This window comes from Apium graveolens, chromosome 6 (genome assembly GCF_009905375.1).
Source record: "Apium graveolens cultivar Ventura chromosome 6, ASM990537v1, whole genome shotgun sequence".
Classification (NCBI taxonomy): domain Eukaryota; kingdom Viridiplantae; phylum Streptophyta; class Magnoliopsida; order Apiales; family Apiaceae; genus Apium; species Apium graveolens.
This window is the reverse complement of record NC_133652.1, coordinates 34412189-34427134: the sequence shown is the minus strand read 5'-3', so window position 1 is coordinate 34427134 and position 14946 is coordinate 34412189. Positions and strand designations below refer to the sequence as shown.

Here is a 14946-nt window from a genome sequence, read left to right as displayed (position 1 = left end):
CTTTTGCATTCCTTCTTCATCTACAATTTCAACTTCTCCATCTTTTGCTTTTTCAGCAACTTTTCCAGACCTTAAGGTGACAACTTTGACTTGCTCTTTAGCTTCCTTCCTGCATGGCACTTCAATATCACTGGGAAGTGTGCCAGGTTGACGATTGAGCAAGGCATTGGCTATTTTTCCAATTTGATTTTCCAAGGTCTTGATAGAAACAACCTGACTTTTGCACAACAGCTTTAACTCCTCAAAATCAGCACTAGAAGGTGGAGCAACACCTCCTTGTTGAGGATATGATTACCTTTGAGCAAATTACTGAGGTTGCTGGAATCCAGGTGGATTAAAATGTTTACTTGCAGCTTGCTGATATGGTTGCTGAACAATATTCTGATTATTTCTCCAGCTGAAATTGGGATGATTTCTGTTATTAGGATGATAAGTAGCGGGCAAAGGCTGCTGCGGTCTCTGAAAATTATTCACATACTGAACAGATTCATTAACAAGAGAACACTGATCCGTAGCATGAGAGCCTGCACAAAGCTCACAAACACTAGCTTTTTGATTTACTCCATAGTTGGCTAAAGAATCGACCTTCATAGACAACGCCTATAGCTGCGCTGTAATAGCTATAGATGCATCAACTTTCAGAATACCTGCTACCTTCCCAAGCATCATCTTTTGAGTTGGGTTTTGATACTCGTGTGCAGCCATAGTTTCAAAGAGATTATAAGCCTCAGTATACTTTTGGCCCACAAGGCGCCTCCAGATGCTGCATCGAGCATGGGCCGAGATTGGGCCCCCAAACCATTGTAAAAACCAGTGGTCACCATCCAGTCAGGCATACCATGATGTGGACACTTTCTCAACATCTCCTTGTAGCGCTCCCAAGCTTCGCACATAGATTCTCCTTGTTGCTGCGCAAACTGAGTAAGAGCACTCCTCATAGCTGCAGTTTTGGCCATTGGATATAACTTCACCAAAAAAAATTGCGCAAGATCTTCCCATGTAGTGATGGACATAACTGGTAAAGAATATAACTAGTACTTAGCTTTGTCCCTCAGAGAGAATGGGAAAAGCCTCAGCTTGATAGCCTCATCAGTAACACCATTATATTTGAAAGTACTACAGATCTCGACAAAATTCCTGATATGCATGTGGGGATCTTCAGTCGCAGCACCTCCGAAGGAACAGAATTCTGCACCATCTGAATAGTGCCCGGCTTGATTTCAAAAGTATTGGCCTGAATGCCGGATGAATGATGCTTGACTGAATGTCATGAATTTTAGGCCAAGAAAAGTCCATAAGAGCTGGATCAGCTTGAACTACACGATCACCCATTATTTCAGGTTCTTTCTTTTCACTCTCTTTATCTGAATCTTCAAAAACTATCTTCTCCGGAAAGTCAAAAGTTGTATCTGTCTCCTCAGCTTTATCCAGATTTCTTTTGCAAGTGCGAGAACGTGTTTGCATAAAGGCTCGCTAGAGTACCTGAAACACAACCGGGAGCAGTAAGTAACAAGTCTTAATCAATGAATTCTAATTACCACTGATGGCAAGTACATAAACTAAACAAATTAACACCGAGTCCCCGGCAGCGGCGCCTAAAACTTGTTAGGCACAAAGCATGCGCTAAATAAATTACGCAAGTATACGCGTTCGCAAGTAATATAGAATGATTTCTAGTTCGTTCCCACAGAGACTCTGATTAATTATATCTAATTAACACTTACTCACCAATGAATGATTATTCTTCAATGTCAAGATAATAACAATTAAGATTGGTTAACTAATAACTACTACGAGAATTAAACACTTGAATTAACAATATTAAACACACATGAGATCCTGACTTCATTACTACTTCATTCAATAGTTATTGTTATTATCCTTAGCATGTAATGGTGATGATATTAATCGAACAACACGAAACTGGTAAATGCCAACTTTCATTGTACGTATACCATTATACCAAGCATCCATATTAAGATAGAAGTTGAATATTCATCAATTATGTTGAGACCCTATATGTCTACAGAATTTGACAACATAACGATTTAAGCGCAAGTTCTTCATTATGATTACACAGGGCAAGTAAAACGGTTAGAATTACCCACTAATCATGCATACAATACATGAACCTATGCTAGCATGGCAAGTATTAAATCTCAAGATTCACTATCGCTTCACAAGAGACTAACATGCTATCTTACATGTTCGCGACGCACATAAGACAAATAAGCACAATCTATGCTATATATCATACAATCACCACATACCAAGGTATTAAACAATTAACTAAATAAATCCATAGTAAATCTGCTAGGATCCCATGATCACGATTAGCCCATAATAGAACTCATCGTCACCATGGGTTCTTATGAAAGCATGATAATAACACAACAATATAAAACTAATAAAAATTCTTAATAAATAATGAAGTACGTCACAAGAGTATTAAGGTTCAAAGCATAAAGAAAACTAGCATCCACAGTTACAACGAATTAAAAGAATCACAAGATAAACATATGCTTCCTCTTCTTCGTTGTTGCGTGCTAAAACGGTCTTCTCGATCTTCTTGCCTTCGCTCTTGATAAAGAAAAAATCTTCCCATAAGGTTTATATAATAACCCAAAAGAACAAGCGTCAACAGAAGCCCAATCGTACTCGAATTATAAAATCTAGATTCTAATTTTCCGCACATAGGCGGCCGCCTGCATCCTCCACGCGGGCGCCTGCTAGCAGGCGGTCGCCTGCTCCCATCAGGCGGGCGCTTGCAACCTTTCTGGAAAAATCCTTGGTTCCTTCTATTTTTACTGATTTCTTCGCTCATCATCCCTAGACTGATCCCAAGCACTTCCTTAAGCTTATTTTGATGAAATCCACCTATCTAAGCAAGTTATACCCTGAAATGCAAAAACACTCGAAAACACGTCAAATACACAAAATACTCGAGTTCAAGACACCAATTCAAGCCGTTATGAGACGCTCTAAGTGGTATAAAATGCCACTTATCATTAAGTCTGGCCATCTTCTTGCTTAACTGCCATGGTTAGATCAAAGCAAATAAATGAGCAAAGATGCTCATCAAGTAACTATATAAGCAGTTCTAAATATTTGCATAAATAATATTATCTGAGGCAATCCATTTCAAAATAAAACTAGGCTAGGTGGAAGTATTCCCTTAATGGCTAGGTAACGGCTCTGGAAAAGGTTCCCGAGCTTTCAAGATTCAAAGTTTAGAGAAAGCCGACATACATCACAATCAATAAAGGGGTTCTCAGGGAGTTTCCCACTTTAAAGGAAGCAATCATTCAGGCTTCGAGAATTAATAACAAAGTAAAGTGACAGTGTTCTCTATCAATTTCATAACTTTAAAGAAGATACAATTCAATCTGTTTCATTTCAATTAAAAAAGCATATTGCTTTAGCAAGGCATACATTTTTCTATTTTATAAAATATTAGAGAACCCTTGATTGGAATATCCATCTTTTAAGTATAATACGGGTGATCATCCTATACTGACCTCCACCTGGTCATTAAGGTACCTATGGCATTATTTCAGCCTTTATATTGGACTAGCCCCGCTAGCCTCTTATGGGACTAAACTAGTCCCACTATCCTCTTATGTCTCTATCCAATCCATCAGGAATTCATTTGGAAAACCTTTATGCTGGAAGTATAGAAGATTTGACTAAGTTCATTTTAACATTACCAAGTATATGAAATTATTTGGACTCATTCAGGTCAAAAATCATTCTTATGTTCCATTCAGGAATTCAAGGAAAGTGAACAAATCGAAAGTAAATAGGGATCGTAAGTTAAGGATAATGATCAAATGATAAATAAGGTATACCAAGATCGTGATCAGGATATATCCAAAGAATGATGCATGAAGAAGGCATAAGGGATTATCAAAGGGATTTTGGTTAACAAGGTATAACTTATGAAAGATTCATTAAGACTTTCTTAGGGTCAAAGGATTATAAGTTAACAAAATACAAGGATAAGGTATAAGTACTTGAAACAAGGGTTACTATTAGGTTATATCACAAGGTTCAATAACGAGTTTATCACAAGGAACAATAACAAGGTTATCACAAGAATTAATAATAAGTTTTACGAAGATCTTTTGCTCTATCAGTGCATAACATCAATAACCTTTCTATAATCAATTCACAATAAAAGGTAGAGTTACTTGTCTCAAAAAACTTTCCTGTTTAATGAAACTTGAGCTAATTCCACATAAATTTCCTTCCCTTTATTAGACTGAATGCCTCTGCTATCCAAATCGACAACACAAAACAGAACCCTAATTAGATACTTGATCAATTCCCGACGTTTCTTAGAACGTCTAACTTCTACCCCAATCGAAATAAGCATTTATCTTTTATAAGCATACATACACGTAGCACATAATAAAATATACTCTTATACTCTTTATATCACCAACAATCTCAAAGCTTTACACTTAGCAAATAATCATCGATTCAAATAACTCGATACCATATACAACCTATTAACTCACTCGTCGAGAGTCGGACATGACGTACTCGTATTTACTCTTACCTTTCTAATACAATCAACCACATCAACCAATCAAATATTCATAATCACTCAAATATTAATCATTTTTGATAAACAACTTATTCCCCCTTTTTTATCCAAAAATTCGAACCAAACAACATGATAAATCAAATAAAATCAACATGCAACCACTTAACATTAAAATGCATACTTGTAGATAAAAACCAAACCTACTTTGACTTAATACCCATAAACAAAATCATACCAATCGTATATATCACATAATTTGAACCAAAATCTTTGTAAAATCCGAAATCAATTTTCAAATTCCATTTTAAACGTACTAAATTCATTTCTCAAAACTTCTCATTACACAATTAACTTTTAAACTTTTATAAGCCTAAATTTTTAGCATGCGGCCGCACATAAACTTAACATGCATATAAAATTAATCAAAAATACCCGAACAATTACGCAATCGAATTCCCAAACACAATTTAAATCAAAACTATGAACAATATTGTATTAATTGAGTTTAACAAACATTTAAACTCAATTTCTTTTTAAACCAAGAATAACATTCGGATTTCTAAAAAAAACAACATGCAACACTCGAAATAAGTTTTTTAGGGATTGTAGAACTCAGACTAGCTTCATCGTTCACCACCGGTTCACCAGAGTTCATCACCAGTGTAGGCAAGGGTTCGGGGTTGCAAAAACTCGACCCCCAACCCTAAACCTCACCAATTATTCAATTAAAAACCACAACAACTAGCATGCAATTATTTAACAACAATTTTCTGCAGAGAATCAACCACGAAACCGAATTAAGAACAAGAATCGAGAGGTTCATCACCTAAATCGAACACCAAAACATACAAACACACACATACAAATATGTATGTATGTATGTATATAAGATATGAGGAACTCAAATCTTAAAATAAGGTTGAGTTTTGATGGAAGAATCGAAGGGGGGGAGAGAGAGAGAGAGAGAGAGATAGAGATAAGAGGGTTCGAGAAAGAGAGAGACAACCGGGGAGGAAGAGAGAAAAGAAAGAAAAAGGGGGTGGGTATATATATTTGTGGCAGGGAAAATTTGTCCTTGCACAAATATAAACAGTTTTCTGATTTTCTTTTATGCAGAAAACTCTATTCCTACGTTTAAATAATAATAAAAAACTATTTTTATAAATAAAAGGTGCCACGATTATATTTTAAATCAAAGAATATGAAATTAGTTCTCTTCCCGTATTTTTTGAATAATTTTTGAGCGAACGAATTAATTTCTATGGATTTTATAAATAAATCCCAAATAATAGAAATAAACTCCATAAATTCATTTTAAAATATCAGAACATTCAAACAATTCCAACTATCATTTTTAAAAAGTCCCTTGGACTATTTTAGAGATAACAAAACAAATCTTACAGTTTGATCACATTTTAATAATTTACCAAAAATGTATAAGGACCAATAAATCCCTATTTAAATCAAATAAATCTTTTTAAAAACATTTAAAAGCTCACGAATTCACAAATTCACACACGTACTCACAAATAACACATATTCATAAAATGTTAGTCACCGCAATTATTTATACATCTTTGCACATAGTTCTCTTTTAATACATCTTTTGAATAACGGGTCACGTTCTACTTGACGGCCCGACAATCATAGCTTAAACCCTTAGCCGACTCATCAAACTGGAAAGAAACTTTGCCCGTTCATTAATTCGGTTGCAGAAATATACATTAGCCACATAATCATTTATCCTTTTTATTTTATTCACATAAATCAACGTAACAACACAAGAACTATATTATATTATTATAAATACATCGTGGAAATCTCAGTTGTTACAATCTACCCCCCTTAAATGGATTCTTTCCTCAAAATCTAGTCTAAACAAACAAATGAGGATACTTTTCTCGTATTTCACTTTCTAATTCCCAAGTTGATTCCTCGACTTTAGGATTTCTCCACAAAACTCTAACTAGAGGTACCACTTTATTCCTAAGCGGTTTTTCTTTTCGATCTAAAATTTGAACGGGTTGTTCCACATAAAAATAGATCTTGCTGTATTTTCACGGGTTCCAACTTGATCACATGACTAGCATCAGCATTATACTTCTTTAGAAGGTCTACATGAAACACGTTATGAAGATGTTGCATTTGCGGAGGTAACGCTAACTTGTAAGCCACTTTTCTAACTTGTTTTAATACTTCGAATGGCCCAATATATCTGGGGCTCAGTTTTCCCTTCTTTCCGAATCTAGATAAGCCTTTCCATGGAGATATCTTTATTAACTCTTTATCTCCTGGTTCAAATATCATATCCTTACGATTGTGATATGCATATTTCTTTTGTCGATCTTGAGCAGCTATCAGCCTTTTGTGAATAACTTCTACTTTTTCTTTCATTTGCTGAACTAGCTTAGGGCCCAACAGCTTGCGCTCACCAACTTCATCCCAATACGTAGGAGATCTATATTTCCTTCCATACAACGCTTCATAAGGCGGCATGCCAATACTTGTGTGATAACTGTTATTGTAGGAAAATTCAATCAGTGGCAAATGATCATCCCAATTTCCTTTGAAATCCAACGCATAGGTTCTCAACATATCATCGATCGTTTGAATGGTCCTTTCGCTTTGTCTATTGGTCTGAGGATGACACGCGGTACTCATTTTCAACTTCGTACCCAAATGATCATGAAATTGTCGCCAAAATCTCGAATTAAATGTTGGATCTCTATCAGACACGATAGACACTGGTACTCCATGACGCATTACAATTTCGTCCAGATACAACTTGACCAATTTTTCCAATGAGAATCTTTCGTTAATTGGCAAGAAATGCATTGACTTTGTCAGTCGATCGATAATTACCCAAATCGCATCATGATTAGCCGTGGTCTTTGGTAATCCTGCCACGAAATCCATCGCGATAGATTCCCACTACCATTCAGGTATATCCAGTGGTTGAAGCAACCCACTCGGTCGTTGATGTTCCGCTTTTACTCTTTGACACGTGTAGCAATTGCTTATCCACTCTGCGATTTCCTTTTTCATATTTGGCCACCAATAGTTCTCTTTCAAATCCTTGTACATTTTCGTACGTCCGGGATGAATCGAAAATCTCGAGTTATGCGCTTCATATAAAATTTCATTATTTAATTCCGCAATGTTAGGAATCCAAATACACGAGAAAACTCTGTATATCCCTTTATCATCCTTTTGAGCTTTACATTCTTCACCTGACAGTTTATCCTTCTCGTGGTCCATCACTTGCACTACTAGAAAAAACACCTTAGACATCGGTTAAAAACCGATGTCTATGTAAAAAATGGATGATGTCTTCGCGACTGATGTTAAAAGTATTTTTTCATAGACATCGGTTTTTACCCGATGTCTAAAGCATTCTTACACAACGCTTTGGGAAGATTCTGATGTCTTCTTCAGGTCAAATGTAACATTAGACATCGATTATTTATATGCAACCGTTGTATAAAATATGTTTTAACACCAGCTTTGTTAATATAATCGATGTTATTTACAGAAATAGACATCGATTTTTAATCTAAAACATTGTATTAAACATGGTTTAATGACGAATATTTAAATTTATACATATAATACCAAAAAACTAAGCTAACAAAACTGAATTGCAAAACTCAAACTACTATATCATGAATTAAAAAAATTCAAATACAAAATCAACAAATAAGCTTAATTAAAAACCAAATATTTCTCAGTACATTTTCATGAATAATACTGCCTATAAATAAACATAAACTGATCTCCCCAAACTCAAAATTATCAAATTCTTGTATTGGCATGGTCAAAACTTTCAATTACCCATACATCAAGTCTGGGCCAGTTATTCACTCTGGAAAACCTGGAAAGTTCTCTACTTCTGTAGTGATCATCAATTATCCCAGGGACACCACCTGTCTGATATCTTTCAAATACTGGAGACTTTAAATTTGCTCGAGCTACATAGATAGCTGCAGTATACCCAGTAGGAGTTGAACCTATGATAACCACATTCTCGATACCGTGAGCTGCAAGATGGACAAAAAAAACTTACCAAATGAAATATGAAATTTCAAAAGAACAGACAAAAATACATAGCATATATTAATATCTTTTCTATAAATGTAAAAATTTTATGGAACGTGCAAGTAATCAATTTTGAAGCATTTAGAAACTTGTAAAAGTATGATCTTGTCTCTGCTCAGTCAGTGATTCAAGTTGAGATGGTATTTGACCATTAGAATGAAGAAGGTTGATTGTACTAGCTAGCCATCTGCTGGTTCTTCTCAATATATTCTTTCTGCTGCCTGGTTTGTTCCATCTGAAAACTGGACATTCTAGATACACTGTCTACCACATTATAATCTTTGTCAGCATCCACGTTCAAATTGAACAACCTCTTATTTTGTTGAGATCTTACTGCATGATGACCATATCTCATATTATGACTTGCATCTCCGATATTGGTTTCTAAATCAAAGTTCAGCGCTCTTCTGCATAATTTTAAAGTATATTTTAAAGCATGAAACAAAAGCTACCTTTATAGCATTTGGCAATCCAACAAAGATACATGGACCTTCACACATCAAACATCCACATTCATCACCAAAGTTGACAACTTCACCACACTGCATTCCCATACAGATAAATACTTGTTTACAAATCGTGCATCTACACCATTAAATATACCAAGCTTACATGTTTTTTCAAATTTACATTAAAACAACACACACCTGACCAATATCGCAATTCCAAACCCGCATAGATTTTTCCTTGTTGATCGAATATAACATGTCAGAATCAGAAGGAAGAGCAACCCTGTAACAGCCTATCAAAATGCCAGAAATAAATAAGCAAATCAACCTAATACAAGATAACAACAAAAAAGAATAATAATTCAGTTTATACCTTAGTATGCCCTTCTAACTTAGCCAACATCATAAACCCATCTCTATAGTACCATGAATGCAAGTTCTTGCATTAATCACCATAGACGCAGTTCCCCGTGACCCAGTACTCGCACAGCTGCTTCTTCGGCTCCTTATTATGTCTCTTCATCACAACTTTATTACCCCCCGGGGCTTGTAGATCCGGATGTAAAAACCTACATGCTCAACTAGTTAATACAAATACAAATACAACCATCTTAAAACCTACGTGTCAATACAAATACAAAACCAACAACTGAATTATTAGAAACACCTCCCATCTCTGTGTCGACATCCTGGCCCCTTGTCTCCAGAGAAATATTCCCCTTCTGCTTAAAATCACTACCCAAACCAGACCCAGAATCTTCCTTAACTCCCAGACTATCACCATCCAAACACACATTCGAACTATCCACCTTTTCTGGATCATGCATTTCCTCAAACACTACAGGTGCACCATTAACATCCATATTCTACACTTTGCCAGCCACTTCCTTCACAATCCCAGTCAATCCAGAAACACATTCCTCCTGGATATACATACAAACGCCTCCTTCAGCATCACTACCCAAACCACCTACCTCTTCACCATTTCTGTTCGAGCTATCACCTTCACTCTGATACAGCAGATTTAAAACCGTGGACTCCTTAAACCCACCTTTATCAGAGCAATCGTTAACATAATTTATACCAATCAAACTGTTGTAGCTTCCTGGTTCTGGAACCGAAGCCTCTTCGGCGACACGGCTACGTTTGCTAGTTTTCAAACGAGGTTCTTCGAAATCATCGAACGAATTGTCTCCTTCGGGGCTCTGAACATCGACTACACTCTTACCGTACACCAAAACCCTAGGTCTTTTCTGTTCAATACCGAAATTAACACATAATTAGCGTTTCAAATACATATAAAAATACACACACACACACACACACATATATATATATATAATTTGAGTAAGGAGTGAGAAGTGGAGATTGTGTCAGTTCTTCTTCCATGACCTAGAAAATTATCGGTGAATGTAAAGTGTTTGTTGTACGTATGTGTATGTATTTCTGAATTAGGGGAAAATACAGAGGGTAAGTGTAGTAGATTGGAGATAATTTAGGAAATGAAAATCTCCCGCCTATGTTGAATTGGAGAGCGAGAGAGATGAGAGAGATGGAAGAGAAAGAAGAGAATGAGAGGGAGAGAGAGAGACGGGAGTATGAGCGAGAGAGAGAGAGAGAGAAGTGTGAAAGGGGATAAAATATTAGAATTTAGTCCTGAAGGGGGGAAATTGGGGGGGTTTTTTGTTTTTATTACGGGGGAACATTTGGGAAACAGAGGGGGAATTTATCCGCGTGTTTTTTAAATTTTTTGAAATTAATCATTAACAACGGTTGTAATTTTAAACCGATGTCTAAGAAAACTCGACATTGGTTATGTTAAAAACCGATGTCTAATTCATGTTTCTTATATTTTAAAAATAACTATCAACATCAGTTATTTTATTGACCGATGTCTAATAAATGCAGTAACATTGCCTTAGAAATAACCGATGTCTAAAATAGTCTGAGCAACCGATGTCTAAGGACCGATGTCTATTGACATAATTCTAGTAGTGTTGCTCCTGAGAACATCGAGTCTTTCCAAAATCTCTGGCTGAAATACCATTGTGTATAACATTTCATCTGCTAATCTTGAGATCTGCATCTCTATCTCCAACTTCTCGAATTCTTCGATCAATTCTGTAGACGAAGTCAACATATTCAATCTTTCCTTGCGGCTTAAAGCATCCGCTATCACATTAGCCTTTCCGGGATGATAACTTATTGTGCAGTCGTAATCCTTGATTAATTTCAACCATCTTCTTTGTCTTATGTTCAAACTCTTTTCTATGTGAAGATGTACTTTAAGCTTTAGTGGTCCGTATAAATTTTACATTTCTTTTCATACAAATAGTGTCTCCAAATCATGTGTAGGATATTTTAACTCGTGCGGCTTCAATTTCTGTGACACATACACTATCACCTTTCTGTGCTGCATCAAAACATGACCTAAACCTTTATACAAAACATCACTCTATATCACAAACTCGCCTTTCTCATCAGGCAGAACCAATACCGGTACAGAAATTAACCTTCTCTTTAGCTATTGAAAGCAATCTTCACACTTATCTTTCCAAATGAACTTTTCATTCTTTCTCATCAACTTTGTCAGTGGAACTGCAATCTTTGAAAAATCTTGAACGAATCGTCGAAAATATCCAGCTAATACCAAAAAGCTTCTCACTTCCGTTGGAGTCTTTGGTCTTTCCCAATTCATAATAACCTCAATTTTCGCAGGATCCACTTTGATTCCTTCACTATTGATTGTGTCCAAGAAACTGAACTTCCTTTAACCAAAACTCACATTTAGAAAATTTCACGTACAATTTCTCTTTTTCTCAGAATTTCCAAGACAATTCTCAAATACTCCATGTGCCCCGCTTCTGACTTTGAGTAGACCAAGATATCATCGATAAACACTATCACGAACTTGTCCAAGTATTTCTTGAATACTCGATTCATAAGATCCATAAAAGAAGTTGGTGCATTCGTCAATCCAAACGCCATTACCAAGAATTCATAATGTCCATATCTCGTTCGAAACGCCATCTTGGGTATATCTTCCGCCTTAATTTTTAATTGATGATATCTCGATCTTAAATCGATCTTCGGTAAACTAGTAGTTCCCTTTAGCTGATCAAACAAGTCATCGATTCGTGGGAGTGGGTACTTATTCTTGATAGTCAACTTATTAAGTTTGTGGTAATCGATACACAATCTCATGCTTCCATCTTTCTTCTTTACGAACAGCACTGGTGCACCCCACAGGGATACACTCGGTCGAATAACTCATCTATCCAACAATTCTTGTAATTGCATCGCTAGTTCCTTCATTTTAATGGGCGTCATTCGATAAGGGGCTTTGGAAAATGGTTCCATTCCAGGAGCCAGATCAATCGTCAATTCAATCTCTCGATCTAGAGGTAGTCCATGTAATTCATCGGGAAATACATCGGGAAACTCTTTAACCACAGGGATGTCCTCAATCTTTAAATATTCCTTTTCCATGTCCCTTACGTGAGCCAAATAAGCTTCGCATCCTTGTCATAACAATCTTCTTGTCTGAATTACCATTAGAAACTTCCTACCTTTCTTATTTCCTTTGAATATCACTTCAGCTCCATCCTTGGTTCTCAATTTCACTTTCTTACTTCTACACTCAATTTGCGCATCGTGGTTTGCTAACCAATCTATTCCGAGAATAATGTCAAATTCTCCTAACATAAACGGTATTAGGTCAGCAGAGAGGTGCCGACCTTCTATTACAATATCGCAATTGGGACAAATCCTATTGGCAATAACTCTTTCCTGATTTACTATTTCTATAAGTTAGATTCTAAAGGGTACGCAACACACTTTAGGTTATCTATAACACTTTCAGAAATAAATGATTTAGTAGCTTCAGAATCGATTAACACCTTGACTTCTAATAAATTTATAGCAAGCGTACCTGCTACCACATCCGCATCTTACACTGCATCTTTCGTTGTCATATTAAACGTCTGTTCCCTTGGCTGGACTTTGTGCTGGTGGAGGTAGTGGTCCATCAATCCTAAGAACATTTGCCTTCTGAACAGGATCTTTGCAATTTCTTTCCATATGGCCAACTTTTCCACACTTAAAACAAGTCAACTCCGGCTTTCCCAAACTATTTGTGCATTCAGATGAATAGTGTCCTTTCTGGTTACACTTGAAACACGTCACGTTGAGCTTATTACATTTTCCAGGGTACCTCTTTCCGCAAGTCTTGCACTCTTGAATTGGGGGTCTATTATCCTTCTTTGGATGACCAGCTTTCTGAAAGCGATTCTTTTGATTCCCATTTTCGGGCTTAAACTTCTGGAATTTCTGATTCTGACTTCCCACATTCCTTCCAAAATTTCCTCTAAACTTGGAACTTCCCTAATCTTGTTCTGAATCCTCAAACTTTCTTTTTTTCCTTCACTTTACCTCTTAGTTGTTTCTCTTTCTCCTTCTACGATCATGCTTTCTATACTAAAGTGGCGTAAGTCCTTATCTCCAAAGGAGCCACTTGACTACAAATCCATGGCTTAATTCCTTGTTGAAACTTTTTAGCTTTCTTCACTTCCGTATTCACATACTCGGGCATAAACCATGCCAATTCTGAAAACTTCACTTCGTACTCTGCTACCGTCATATTTTCTTGTTTTAAATCCAAAAACCTCATCTCTAACTGATCTTGCATGTAACTTGGTAAGTATTTCTCTAAGAACAGCTCCGTAAACTTCTGCCAAGATATGGCTTCCCCTTATAGCAACGCCTTAGTAGATTCCCACAACTTGCATACTGCCCCTTCTTTTTGTCCTTGACTTCTGCTAACTCAAAGGCTTTCTCCATTTATCTCAACCAGGACTGAGCTTTAATCGGATCTGGTAATCCTACAAACTCTGGGGGATGAACGGATTGAAAATGTTTTTAGTTCCCGACTATAGGGGCTAAGGGTTGTTGCAAGAGTTGAAAGAGTCGGTTCATCATAGGGGTGTCTTGGTTTTGTTCTTGGTTTTGAGTTTAAGTTTCTTCTTCTTGGTGATTTTGTGAAGTGGCCATTTTATATACCCGGTGAGCAATTATTTAGCAATACGATAGCATGGCGTACATAACAATAAAGATTCTTTTAGGAATAGTTTTACGGGTTTTAAGTTTTACCCAGTTGCTCATGCAATCCTATTACTACATAATTCACTCACCGGTTAGGGTTCTCACATGACATAAGGTATATTATCACAAAGATGTTTGAATATGGTCACTTGGAAAACAAGATATGCAAAACAATTTATAAAACCTAGGGATCCACAATATAGAAACAAGATGCATAAATAGATAGTTTATTAAATTCATCGGTTCTTTGCAAGATAACCAAAGTACATAGATAAATAGTTCAAGTACAATAAGTTCGAGGAATAAGGTACAATAACATAGCAGGGTTAAACAGAGGAAAAACTGGAAAATATCCTCCTATATACCCCTAACTTGTACCTAACTACTACCATCACAACCAACATTACAACAAATCATAATACAATATAAAAGGGATCATAGCATCCGACCAAGTATCCCAAAGCCTACCAACGCTGAAAAGAACTAAAAACAACAACAATTATGGGCTCTACCAGATTACCCGTCTGAACTCACACCCAAACTACACATGGCGATCCAGAACCTTCCTCGGACATGTCAAGGGAGAAATAGGCATAAGGGCAACACTGTCCTCGGACGGATCCTCCTCAGTATCTGAATTAATGTACGGGGCTCTGCAGACTGCAGGTGATCCCGGTAACAAATTATCCTCAGAATCAGCATCACTATCACTACTGCGGTCCTGAGATAAAACATAAAACAACATCCAAGAAA

General features: G+C 36.5%; 1 non-coding gene across 1 annotated transcript; it reads left to right on the top strand.

Annotated features, from left to right (window-relative positions):
• Positions 1-834: 834 nt before the first annotated feature.
• Positions 835-941, top strand: LOC141669338 (small nucleolar RNA R71). Its single transcript, XR_012553625.1, has one exon. It is a non-coding gene; the product is annotated as a small nucleolar RNA R71 (small nucleolar RNA).
• Positions 942-14946: the final 14005 nt, after the last annotated feature.